At 40.3% G+C, this 12,506-nt stretch overlaps 1 long non-coding RNA gene across 1 annotated transcript in view; it reads right to left on the bottom strand.

The window, feature by feature from the left end:
- Window positions 1-866: 866 nt before the first annotated feature.
- The window catches only part of LOC109281597 (uncharacterized), a 140,807-nt gene continuing 129,167 nt past the window's right edge, over window positions 867-12,506 (bottom strand). Inside the window, exons 4-5 of the long non-coding RNA XR_009459498.1 lie at window positions 3,726-3,900; window positions 867-1,231 (exon numbers count right to left, since the gene is read on the bottom strand). This is a non-coding gene — a long non-coding RNA (uncharacterized LOC109281597). The remainder of the gene's footprint in view (window positions 1,232-3,725; window positions 3,901-12,506) is intronic.

The raw sequence follows: 12,506 nt of genomic DNA, 5'->3' as shown, positions 1-12,506 counted from the left end.
TAAGCAGATGTAGTGGAGCAGAAAAAGAGTGATTTTTTGTTTCATTTTTGCTACCCCCACAAGTTATCTGCCACTTCAGTAAAACAGTAAAGGGACTGACAAAGGGAAGGAAGTCATTGCCTAAGCACCCCTGTGCTCCAACTACCCCCCAACTTCTGAAACATAAAAGAGAGAGATAGCTGGTCACAGTTCCAGAATTGATGCCTGGCTGGTTTTAGGTTAAAAAGTAACCAGGCAGGATTACAGTCCTTTTTGTCTTCAGTCCTCCCTGTGATGAACTACAGCAGGACTTTTAGTCCCCAGCTCCCAGCTCTGGTTGTTTCATTGGATAATGGACTTTTATCTTGATTTCCTCAGTGCTGCAGGATTCACATCCCAAGACAAAGTAGAAAGAATCCAAGACACACACATACACAAATTCATGAATATTTAGTGTCACCTATTATTGGTATAATAATAATTTTTGTAGCAACTTGGAAACCTGATCTATGAGTACAGGTCATTTGTCCTCAGAACTCTACCAGCATAAAACAAAAAAGATAATCCCAGCCTAAAAAGTTTACAGTCTCCTCACAGTCTGTCTTTGCCAACACCATCTCTCTATGGCACAGCACAGTCCTTTTTTTGACCAAAAGAGCTTTAACAGTGTATTCGAAACCAATTAATAGAATAAATAAAGGCAGCTTCCCCCCTTCCCCAGCTTTAGGAGATCTAGCTCCAATCTTATTATATTAGTTCTTCTGAATATTTTTTCTTAATATTACAATCTCTATGAAGCTATAAGCTGCATTTCCTCCTCCAAGTGGATATCATAGCAAAATATGAATATATTAAAAATATGAATATTTATTTTTAAAAAACATGACTATACATATCAAAGGTTGAAAAGCTTTTGGCCACACTCCATAGTTGGGAAAACTGGCAAGAAAGGACAAGGACCTGGTCACAGCCTTTCCCTCTTCAGAAAAGCCAGTGCCGGTAACAATGCTCTGTTGGAGCAGTCTGCACTGACATCAACTTTTAAGACTGAAATTTTCTGCCCAATATATACTGAGATGTACAAAAGCGAATGACCTTTCACAGCACCTTTTCTGTTTGCCTTTTGCATCCAATTCCTGCATCTGAACTGGGCAGGGCGCAGATGCCTTTTTCCTCACTTCCCTGCCCCTTTATTAAATACTTTGTTACAATCGTTTCCTTCTCTTCATCGAGTCATTTTTTTTTGGAATGTCTGTAAGGAAGATCAGTAATTCTTTATAGAAAAAGACTTCATTTGCAATTCCCATTACAATATTCAAAGAGCAACAACAAAACCCATAAGGATCTATCCATTTTTAATTATACGTATTGTATAAACAGATTGCTGTTTGACATATGTCATTTAAATTACGAGAAAAGTAGAATGGAAAAGCATTACCTAGTCAATAAACAAAAATACAGTTTTTGCTATATTACTATAAACCACTTTTATCTACTCCAATAGTGTTGAAGGAAAGTCAATCTGCAATCTATTCAATTTCAAAATACAAATTAAATGTTGCTGTCTCTATGTTCTCCTGTGGGTTTATAGTAATTTTTTTTCTAAAATGTTTTTCCCTCCCTTGTTGTTGTAAAACAAACCAAATAATAATAAAAAAAAAACCCTCAACAACTCCCCTCCTCCACACACACAGAAGGGAAGCTATCTCTGACTATACAGAAGAAGAAATGAAATGATTATAATTCAAAGGTGGTTCATACACATAAAGAAAACACACAAGAAAAGAAAAACAAAATGCACCTGTTCTCTACTCCTTTTAAGCTGCATTAATAAAATCTGCAAAATATGTGGTCAGGAGTGTATTCTTTAAAGTAACTAATCTCCAGTAAATTTCCATCGAATAAAACTATGAATACTAGAAACTCAACTATGCAGACATTTAGAGCCAAGACTAAGAAAGTAAGAAGAAAACAGAGTCTTCAGGCTCCACCTCCCTGCTTTGGCTGCCATTTCCCTGCTTCCACCCCAGGGGGATGCAGCATTGAGGCACAACGCCTATTGCTGAGGATGAGTCTGAGTGATGTGGTGGGGAGGAGGAGACTGGAGCCACATGGGGAGCAGATTGCATCCCTCTGGGGTGGCAGTGTGGGCTGCCTGCACACACACACATGCACATTGCAGTAGGAGGTGAGAATTTGCTTGCAAGGTGCAGCCGTGTGCAGCTGCATGGGCAATGTGTGAGCATACAATGCAGCAATGGGGCCTGGTACAGTGGTGGGAAGTGATGAACACATAGGAACATGGAGCAGAAGGTGGGAGAGTGTTCCCACAGATGGCAAACCAATGGCCTGTGGCTCATTTGGTGCGTCCAGATAGTGTGCGGCCCCAGGGTCTTAAAAGTTGGACAGCCCTGAGATGGATAATCCCCCAGTACATAGGGATTTATAATAATTATACTGGATTAGATTATACTTGATCAGCTAAGAACATAGTCTAGTTTTACATTTTAGGATCAACATCACCTTGAATCTAATATATTCAATGAACAGCCCACATATGCAGCCAGGCATAGGCCATCCCGTCCTTACATATTCAGATATAATCCAAGATAGCCAACCATGTCTAGAATAAAAATGCAACAGCATATTTAATGTAAGCTAAGTCTATACAAGCTCTGGAGTAAGCACCATGAGCACCTTTGCTTGAAAATCAGACAGTGTAGTTCAGTACTATCAACTATGCTTAGGCCCAAGCAGCACTAAGCTTGTGCACCAGAACCATACTCAGGCCTTTTAGGTATAGAGCCTCAGGGCTGCTCTAAAGATGTTGTTACATCACTTAAAATGGTTCCAGTTAAAGCATGAAAGCTTGTGCTAAGTGCCTCTGAATATCTCAAAGTTACACCACTTTGGGCAAGGGTTATCGTTAAGTCATATTGCCTAGCTCATGCTACAGTAACATCAGAGATAAAACAGCCAATTTACAGTCCTCCAGCATCCCAGAAAGCACCCTTCTCAACCCCCTCACTCCTGCTCCATCCAGCCTTTGCCTCTCCCCACTGCTACAGCCCCCATACACAGCAGAGACATCCTGACTCCTAGCCACACCCTGCTCACTGGCCCTCCAGGAACAAGTTAGAGCTGTGCAGATCAGAACTGGTGCTAAGCTTTAACATGCAACTGAAGTCTGATGAAAACTAGATCAGGGCAGATTTGCAGTGTCACACTGCAAGCTAAGAATTTCAAAGATGAGTGGAGAACATAAAAATTCTGCTAATAAATTATATGCATTTACAAATCTCTTTAAAGACTTTTGCAGCTAAATAAGCCAAGGGATATGTTTTTGTTTCAAAACCATTCTGAAACAAGATGATGAAGTCCAGACAAAAGAGCTGTATCAAGTTCCTCTGATTTGCTACATATTTATAGACTACTGAGAAAGTAGTTGATAAAGAGAATTAATTCCTAATTTACATATTCTACTAATAAAGTAGCAAGGTCTTACAGAACAAACACAACAGCTGCAAATTATGTAATTATGTATCTATATGCAAATTTGAAGACATCTCATAAATGTTGGAATAGTATTTGCAATGCTAATTAAGTGCCTTTTATTGGTGCTGCATAATTCCCACATGTGATTCTGTGCCAGATGTCACTGTAGTTTCTGAAACCTTTATTGTCAGGTTAGCTGAGGTAGCACACATTAACATTGTTCATAAAAACTCTAATTTTAATTAAATTACCTGCAGTTTCCCAATGATTTTTCATTGTCTTCTTCCTGTCCAAGCCAGGTTTGTTTGGGTTTTTTTTGTTGGTTTTTTTTCTTTTTGCAGTTGTAGAAATGCATCACAACTTCTTCATCCATAAAAATCTCCTGCTTTCCATCCCAGGCAAGACAAAAATCAAGCTGGGTTTCATCTATAGAAAGCAAGAACAGTTCTTCAATAAATGGAACCTAGAAGAAAATAAAGAATTGAGCCAAAGTAAATAAGTAATACTGGCCATGAGAAATTGGTTAGTCTTTCAGGGAAAAAAGACAATTTAGAAAGTGAATTTGTGATCAACCTCCTGCGAACTGTATGTACAATATTTACAGAAGTGCTAATTAGGCCCAGCTTTCCTTCTTCAGTCCTTTCAATAAAAAGTAGGCACTATTGTTTCAGTTTAAGCAATATCTTCAACAGGCATTCCTGTTCACAAGCCATATGTATGGGTGGGAATGGCAAGGAAGGGTTGACAGTTGAGAGAAATGAAAAGGAAGCTTGCTTATCTCAAATGAAATAAAACACATTGTTAATTTATATTCTTGTTTTTGTTTTGTTTTGGGGTTTTTTTGCACATATAAAAATTCAGGCAAGACAAAGCCAAAATCAACCAACAAAACAAGGATTTCCCTTCTAATAATGGCTCATGGAAGGAATAAACACTCAAAAAATTCATGAGGGCCTTACATCAGGACCCTAGGTCAGAACTCCTCATCTGAGAATCAAGAGAAAAAGATCAGTTTACAGATGCTCTAATCCCCTCTCTTTCCCACTCATCTTTCTAATCCCACTTAAATAGCCCAGGCCCAAGGCAGGGCAATGGCTTCTTTGATTATACCCAGTCTGGTTTTGGTTGTAAATTCTAGCCTGCCCCTTAAACAAGCAGTAATCTGCTTCACATACTCCTCACTCTTGACAGACTCAACTCTTAAAACACCCCTCAGAGTACAGTGCTTCTTCAGTTTAAGAGAATAAATCTCCATTCTGATTGTCCTTTACAGAATTATATTCTATACAGAATTGAGTTGGCTTCAATGCTACGTACCATAGAGTGACATGGGCATTTGAATTTTCACTACATAGAGCCAGAGCAGAACTACATGATCAGTAATCAAAAAAAAAAAAGCAGCACACCCAACAGGTTGCATCTTAGGATCACATACAAATATACTTTAGAGGCACCTCCACTTAGGTGCTACAACAACTAACGTAGGCACTTTCCTGCAAAAAGCAATTCAAACAGTAGTTGGTGTCTCAGGCATACTATTCCTAAACTATCCATGTCAAACCAACCTCCTCTTGAAAACTTCTAACAACAGAGATTCAACTTCCCTTAGCAGTGTATTCCACTGCCTCACTGTTCTAACATTAAGGAAGTTTAACCTAGGTTTTGCCTGAGATCCAATCTAAATCTACTTTTCTGCAATTAAGTAATATGACACCTAAGTACAAATGGTATGCCTCCTTAGTAATGCTGGATACTAAACACACTGTCCAGGTGCTTCTTTCATAGCAAACTAGAGACATTACCCATCCATGAGTAATAGAATAAGTCTCCTAGTCGTACTCAGCTTTCTGGAGATAGGGACATCAAAGGTGAAGCTTGCCACTGAGCCGTGTTTCTTCCTCCACAGTCTGCTGGGTAAGCAGCTTTTCCCAGGTCTACCTGATTTGTGCTGTCTGCAGGAATTGCTGAACAATCAGCTTCAGTTTCTGAAAGTGGCACTTTAGGTTGTTCTCTGCCTGTTCATTTTTTGAATAGCCAGAGGATCATCTCTGCAAGAAGGAAGGGATCCAGACAACTGCTCTGCCAATCCATAAACTATTTTAAATAAGAGGAATCCAAACTCATGGAACAAATGTATCCTATTAATATGGTTCAAGCCTCTCATTCAGTAATTCTAATCTAAGCAAACAAAAATGTCTAAGTCCAGTCAGGAGCAAAACAAAGATTGGGGGGGGGGGGGGAGGAGCGGGGGGGGGAGTACACCAGAACAACCAACCACTTTTCATTTTCCTATTCATTTTCCTTTTCCAGTTTAAATAAAATATGATACTAAAGTAGTGGGGAGCAGGAGTGGGGGATGCCCTATATTACACTCAAGGTGTTTTGGCTGTCCCTTAAACTTCTTCACAGATCTAGGGGCACCTACCTGCATCTATTAAACAACAGGGTCCTATATGTCAGTAGCTATACAATTAGGCAGTAGAAGCACAATCCTGAAGTCTTTACAGTATTTAGTATGTCAAGAAGTCAGTAGTATAGGAGACACATAAATGTTAAGAGAAAAGGGAAAGACAAAATAATAGAGAAGTAAGCAATTTGCCACATATTCATTGGAGGTGTCTCATGTAGCTGGTCTCTGAAATCTCAACTCTTCCTCCTTCAGATAAGAATATTTTCTGTATCTAACACAGGTAAAATAATAAATTCCAGATCAGAATTTTCAAAACAGCTCAGCACCCGCAGCTGAAGCCAGATTTTCAGATAGCCTTAGTTCCCATGTAGGCAGGAAAATATGAGGCCAGATTTTCCAAAAAGACCAGAATGGTGGATCTTAAGTGTGTTTAAAAATCTGGTGATGCCTGATTTGCTTGGATCTTTCTAAAAACTGACTTTTCTGTTAAATATAATGAAAGCTGAACTATTTTTGAAAATGACTCCAACTGTGGGTGCTGAGCATGGAAAAGTCTGGTCCTGAGTTTTTTTAAAGAATCTGGCTCGTGCTTGGGCATGGAAGGAAAAGAGGAGGCTAGTGGAATGAGCAGAATGTATTTCCTCTGGAGTAATTCCAACTCTTCCTGATGGAAAGATAGACATTTAGAAACTGCCATCACAATATCAAATGCAGATCTCTAGCAGAGTGGTGCTAATTACTACCATTGGACCAGTAGGTCAGAAAAGTCCAAGAATAAATCATTTGAGTCAAAAATCAATTTGAATTTAAATTTGATTTTTTTTTTGTATAACAGTTGCATAGTTTTGCTATACAAAAAGTCAATGCAAGACAAAAAATGTTAAATATGCATATATCAGATGCAAATAACTGAACGTCACAGACCTGTGTCCTTGAAATTCAAGATATTGCCTCTGCAACATCCATCTATATTCTTGTGTTTTCTCATTTTTCTAGTGTAACTTTTTGATTATTCAACCAGACTAGCAATGGCTTGAGCTGCAGCATAAGACATTTTGAAAAATTATATGATGCAGAGAAAAACACAACCTACGAAAGCTACCATTTTCAAACTCTGTCTTTGGTCCCCTCCCTAGCTCTCTCTACATTTTTCTCTGGACAATCCTATTCACAAGCCAAATTCAATATATTTTAGGCTTTTGATTCTCAGGGGGTTGTTACACATTAACTTAAATACATGTTAACGGCCCTTAAAGCAGGAGTATCCACACATTAGGGCAGTAAAATGCATGCTAAGGGCCATCTGAATGGCTCAGGAATTATCCTTTTCCACTGAGGATTATCTCTAACTGGTTTTGGGCAATTCATGTATTCACTGCTCCACAGGCCCAAACCAGTTGGGAACAGTCCTCCAGTGTCCCAGGAGGCACCACTTCCAACCACTCTATCTTCCCCCAAAATGAAAGCAGAGGAGCACCTAAAGGTAACTCCTCCCCCCCTCCCCTTCAGTCCAGGCTCTAACTTGTCTCTGGGGTTCTACAGCCTCTTTTAATGATGTCCCTTATGAATGCCCAGCCATCAGTAAAAACTCATCTGTCTAAAAATAGGTTTCTAGGGATAGATTGTATTCCAACTATTAGGCATCCAAGTGTGATCCTATTCCATCCTGCTCAAGTCCCTTAAAAACAGTAACATAAAAGTACATGGGTCGTCCTCTTGTTCATGGCTTTCTGTAACTTATTTTTCAGTCCAAGATGAAGAAGATATCTTACAAAAGTTGTTTTATTAACATTTTTCAGGGACTTGAGCAGGGTGGCCCTATTAAACTTCCCTAAAAGCATTTTCCTACACCCACACATTTATCAATCATTGTGAATACTGTCACCATCCTCCCTATCATACAAACACATAACCTGAGCAGGATCTTTAGTTTTACATCACATCCTCATATTCAGGGTCCATCTAATTCATGCTTCTTCAACCTGCATAGCATCCCTAAGATATGGCTTGTCTCACCATCCATACAGCTAAATACATAATCAAGGTCTCATCCTTTTAAGTTGTGATTGATACAATTTTCTCCCGTTGTAACCTTGACAAATGCAAACTTGTCTCATGCAGCCACTGAAAGAGCATGGTTCGTTGCTTCAGCCACAACCATCCCTTAACTGAGTTCTTCCTCCGGCTTCCCATTCTCCACCGCATCAAAAACAAGTGATTCATCTTCACTCTAAAAGGCCTTCACAACCTAACTCCATATTCCTTGTCATCTCTTAAATGCTTTGAAAATGTAATGCTCACTTCCTCACTGACAATGGTGCCAGCCTACTCCCCATCAAATAAGCATGTTTGCAACTTCTCCATTCCATCTTCATGCACATGCAAATAATACGTAAAATAAGCCATTATAAATCATAAAACTTAGGTACCCAAAGTTGCACATCTAAGTACATTCTTAAGCAATTCAATAAATAATGTAATTTCAAAGAAATGCCAACAGCATCTGCATATACCCAGCACTCCTGTAAATCAGGCTCCTTACTTGAAAGCCTATATATCGATTTAAATACCTAATTTTAAGCAATCAAGTTTGAAACTCTAGGCCATCTGTAATAAGTATTTCCACTCTAGTATACAAGTCATTCCTTGATGTTGGTCCTATTTTAGTAGTTATTTCTAATGTGATCCTATCAATCATTTTGCTTCATTGTTAAAAGATCAATTACAAATTGTAAACTGTTGCATTAATATCCTGCTTATTTACTTTCCCTTGTTTGTTCATCATTTATCAGAATGCTTGTCTTACCATGTTTTTTTGAGCTTTGGTTGTTGTGTGGATATTATTTTGTTCTAGGATGCTGATTGCACCTAATTTTTCTTTCTCCCAAGATACCTTATATGAAAGGCAAAATATTCAAAATGCAGGCTGCATACAGACATTTAGGGGGATTCGGGGAGGTTACGTTGTGTTAAAAATGGCCACCCAGTCTAACTTAGTTTGCCCAGATACGGGCCTTACACTTTGAGCCCTAGTTAGGTCTGTGGCAGAAATGCCACCATCTGTGTCCCTCTCCAGAGATCTGTCTTTGCCAGCGTGAGAGGCTGGTGTTGAATCCCTCAGGGTGGGGGATCTTCCCCCCTTGTCTACATGACAAAAGCCTGGTGCCTTGGAGGTGGATGCTCTGGTCACCTGGGGAGGGGGAGGGAAAAGCCCTGCTCACCAGCCCAGGTAGCCAGTGATGGTTTTTTAGATTGGTTGGCTTGTGGCCAGCACTGGCAGCCTCGATTGGACCGGGCTGCTGAAGTCAGAAAGGTTATTTAAAGGCCCGGGCCAGGAAGACAAACCATTAAAAACCCATTTAAAGGCAACCATTAGCCATGCGGTCATCCAGGTGAATCTGAAACTGGCTCTCTCTTCATAACCGCATGCTCCAAGAGTGACCTGCCTCCAGAGGGAAACTCCAACCACCTCTGGATGATGCGTGTGAGTAAGCTACTCAAGATCAGAATAGATATTTAGCTTACAGTAACTCAGATGCATGATCAAAAGGCTACCTCAGCCATAATGGTTTGCTGTATGGGATTCCTCTGAGATTCCTCTGATATTGCTCTACCTTTTACTCTGTTTTCACCCTACCCCCTGTAATCAATAAAGTTCTCCTTTATGACCGGTGTGGGAGACTTATTGAGGGGTGGGTCTAAATTATGCCGAGGAGGTCCCTTAGGTCTGTGGACTAAGGGAGGCTTTCCTAATAAGCCCCTGACTTGGGGAAGTGCCCCGAGTGCCTGTATTGGGTCTAGTACCCATTGGACAATCAGGCCTGTGTTTTCCAAGGTGCGCAGAGCCAGAATTGAGTTCAGAGCCTTGGATGGTGGCAGCGGGAACCCCAGGTTAGTGGGTGTGCTCCAGGGAAGGGGTGGGCCAGACGTGAGGCACCCCAGGGAGGGCACTCAGAGCCTGGAAGGTGGTCGGGTGCAGTGAGGTGGGTGGCTCAATGCAGGAGTGCCCCCTACTGGCCCACCACATGTGGTGGTAGCCGTGGGATCCGAATACCCTGCTGTATTGGAGGCATAATTTGCCTCCAAGGTCCATCTAAGTGAGAACTGTACAGAAGTTCCAAGAAACTTAAATCAGTCTAAAAAAGGCCAACCTGAATGAAGTTACGTCTACCCAGTCTAAATTAGATCAGGTTGGTCATTTAAGACCAATCTGACTATCCTAAACTTCTGCACAGTACTCAGTGCAGCTCAAGGGCTGGAACAGCCCCCAGGGCTGTGCTTTTCCTACCTGCCCACCTGGCACCAGACTATTTTAGCTCTCCTAGCTATTGCCCCACTTCCAGGAAGACAACCACCACTCCGGAACAGCCAGCTAGCACCTCCTCTCTTCCCCCACCCCACCCTCAGGCCCACCAAATCTCCCATCCTGCAAGAAGCTCCTGATGATGGTTTTATGAGCATTTGCCAATGCCAGAAGCCAAGGAAGTAAGCTGGGGTTGGGGGAGGGGTGGGTAGAATGGAGGTGGAGGTGGAGGTTCACTGTAGGGGGTTGTTTGTCTGGGGATAGGGGGAGTTGGGGAATGAAAAACAGCCACTGGTCCTGGGGCAGAGACCTTTTTTTCAAGCTCCCCCACATATGCCACCTGCCCTTATGATTCCTCCAAACCTTCCCAGACCCCAGCAACCACCCTAAAACCTTGCCTTCCCCCTCTCCACTTCCCTGAGCCTCCCTGTGGAGCCTTCTAGCTCCCCCCGCACCCTGCTATGGATTCCACCTGCCCCCCACATTCCCTTGATCACTCACACGGATCTTGCTTGCTCCCCCAATCCCCCTGTTCCCCCCACAGACTCCACCTGCCCCTCTGATCCCCCTAAAGACACTCCAACATCCCAAACCACTTCCACTCCCCATTGCCTCAGCCCCCACTGCTAGCCTTCTCTATCCTGATTTACCTTAGATCAGGTGGTCATTTTTAACTCAAGTTAACTTCTCCCTACCCTCCCCAAATATCTGTATGCAGCTACAAAATATACTGCCCTAATGTTTCTTTTCCATAGAACCATAGAAGCAATAATTATAAGTTAGGTTTTTCAAAGGAATCTGAAGAATTTGAATACTCAACTCTAGAGTAGTATGAATATTTTTTCTGGTTCTCTGGCTACAGAACAGCAACAAAAGAAAAAAAAGGAAAAGGTTTGGGTAGAATGAAGGGTTTTTTCCGAGATTTTTTTTCCCTTTTAAAAAATATTTTTCCAGATTTTGAAATAAAAACTATGTTGAAACAAAACCAAATATTTCATTTTGAAAATGCTGAAATGAAAAATTTCCTTTTTTAATTGTTTCTTTTCTTGGCAAAAGGTTTTAATATATTTTACTTGAATTCTCAATACCTCAGCTTGGATAGACACTTGTGGGGCGAGGGGGTGGCTGTCTGAAAAAATATCATACAGGTCATGTAAATTCTAGTTGAAAATCAATGGGATTTTGGCAAGAATAATGCCTATTATATTCTATTCTAAATACTGTATATTCTAATATATTCTAAATATATTATATTCTAAATACATCCCAACGGTTTTTCTGAATTATTTAGAGGCATATCTCAAAAAACAAAATTAATCAAAAGACTGTACAAGCAACTGGAGCATGCAATTCTCAGCAGGGAATCTTATGAGAATGACCTTTCTTGTAGCAATATTTTAGCACTTCTACTTCTAATAATGGGAAAAAATATTCAGGTATTTTCACATCTGAAAAAAAGATTTGGATTTGCAACAAATTGGCAGTGTTTTCCTGACTTCTCTTTTCAGAAGTGTTGATTCTAGTGGGAAATAGTAAGCTGGTTAACAATTCACTGGGTCAAGTAACTTATTACCCCACTTCAATGTACAGGAGGTAAGAGTGGCTCCTTAGAAGGTAAGGATCTAGAGTGTGAGCTGAGCAGAACAGAGAGAGAGACTCTAGGGAGAGACATGCCTAGCAGAGAGCTAGATGCACTATGTTACTTATTTTTAGTTTCTACATTAGAAAAAGAAAAACAAAAAATCAAACTTAAGAAGTGAGTTAGTTCCTGAACTTTGCTTGAGAGCAGTTGGGAAAGAGATCTGCTTAGAGACTTCAACTGAAGTTTTGGATAAAACTTTTCAGAAAGGGAGCTTTCATGTTATCATATTGGTGCATAAAAATCTGTGAAAGGATGAAACAGATCATGATCTGTAATCAGGTCAAAATATCTACAATTCCTGAGCACCTCAGAAAGGTATATTATCATTTATTTTTAGCATAGACAAATAAGCAAAACAGAGAGTCCTTGCCCTAAAGTCTTATCATCCACATAACTAAATACAAAAAATAAGAAGCTTAGCAAAGAGTCATATATAGTGTGAATTTTTTTAAAGCATGAATCCAGGGTACAAATGTTTAATTCTCTAGAGGAAGTCTGAAAATTTATAAATGCCAAGAGAAATATAAAAGGTCATTTTCAAAGAGGCTGAGCACAAATTGAACTTTTTGAACTCTTTCATGCATAATTACTAGTGCTGCCACCTGGCCATTTTTATCAACTCAGAGAAGTAGCTGATAGATTAGATACATAGATATTTTAACATGAAAGTCAGTTAA

This window comes from Alligator mississippiensis, chromosome 2, assembly GCF_030867095.1.
Source record: "Alligator mississippiensis isolate rAllMis1 chromosome 2, rAllMis1, whole genome shotgun sequence".
Classification (NCBI taxonomy): Eukaryota; Metazoa; Chordata; order Crocodylia; family Alligatoridae; genus Alligator; species Alligator mississippiensis.
Note: the sequence above shows the minus strand (reverse complement) of the source record. Positions and strands in the feature narration are given on the sequence as shown.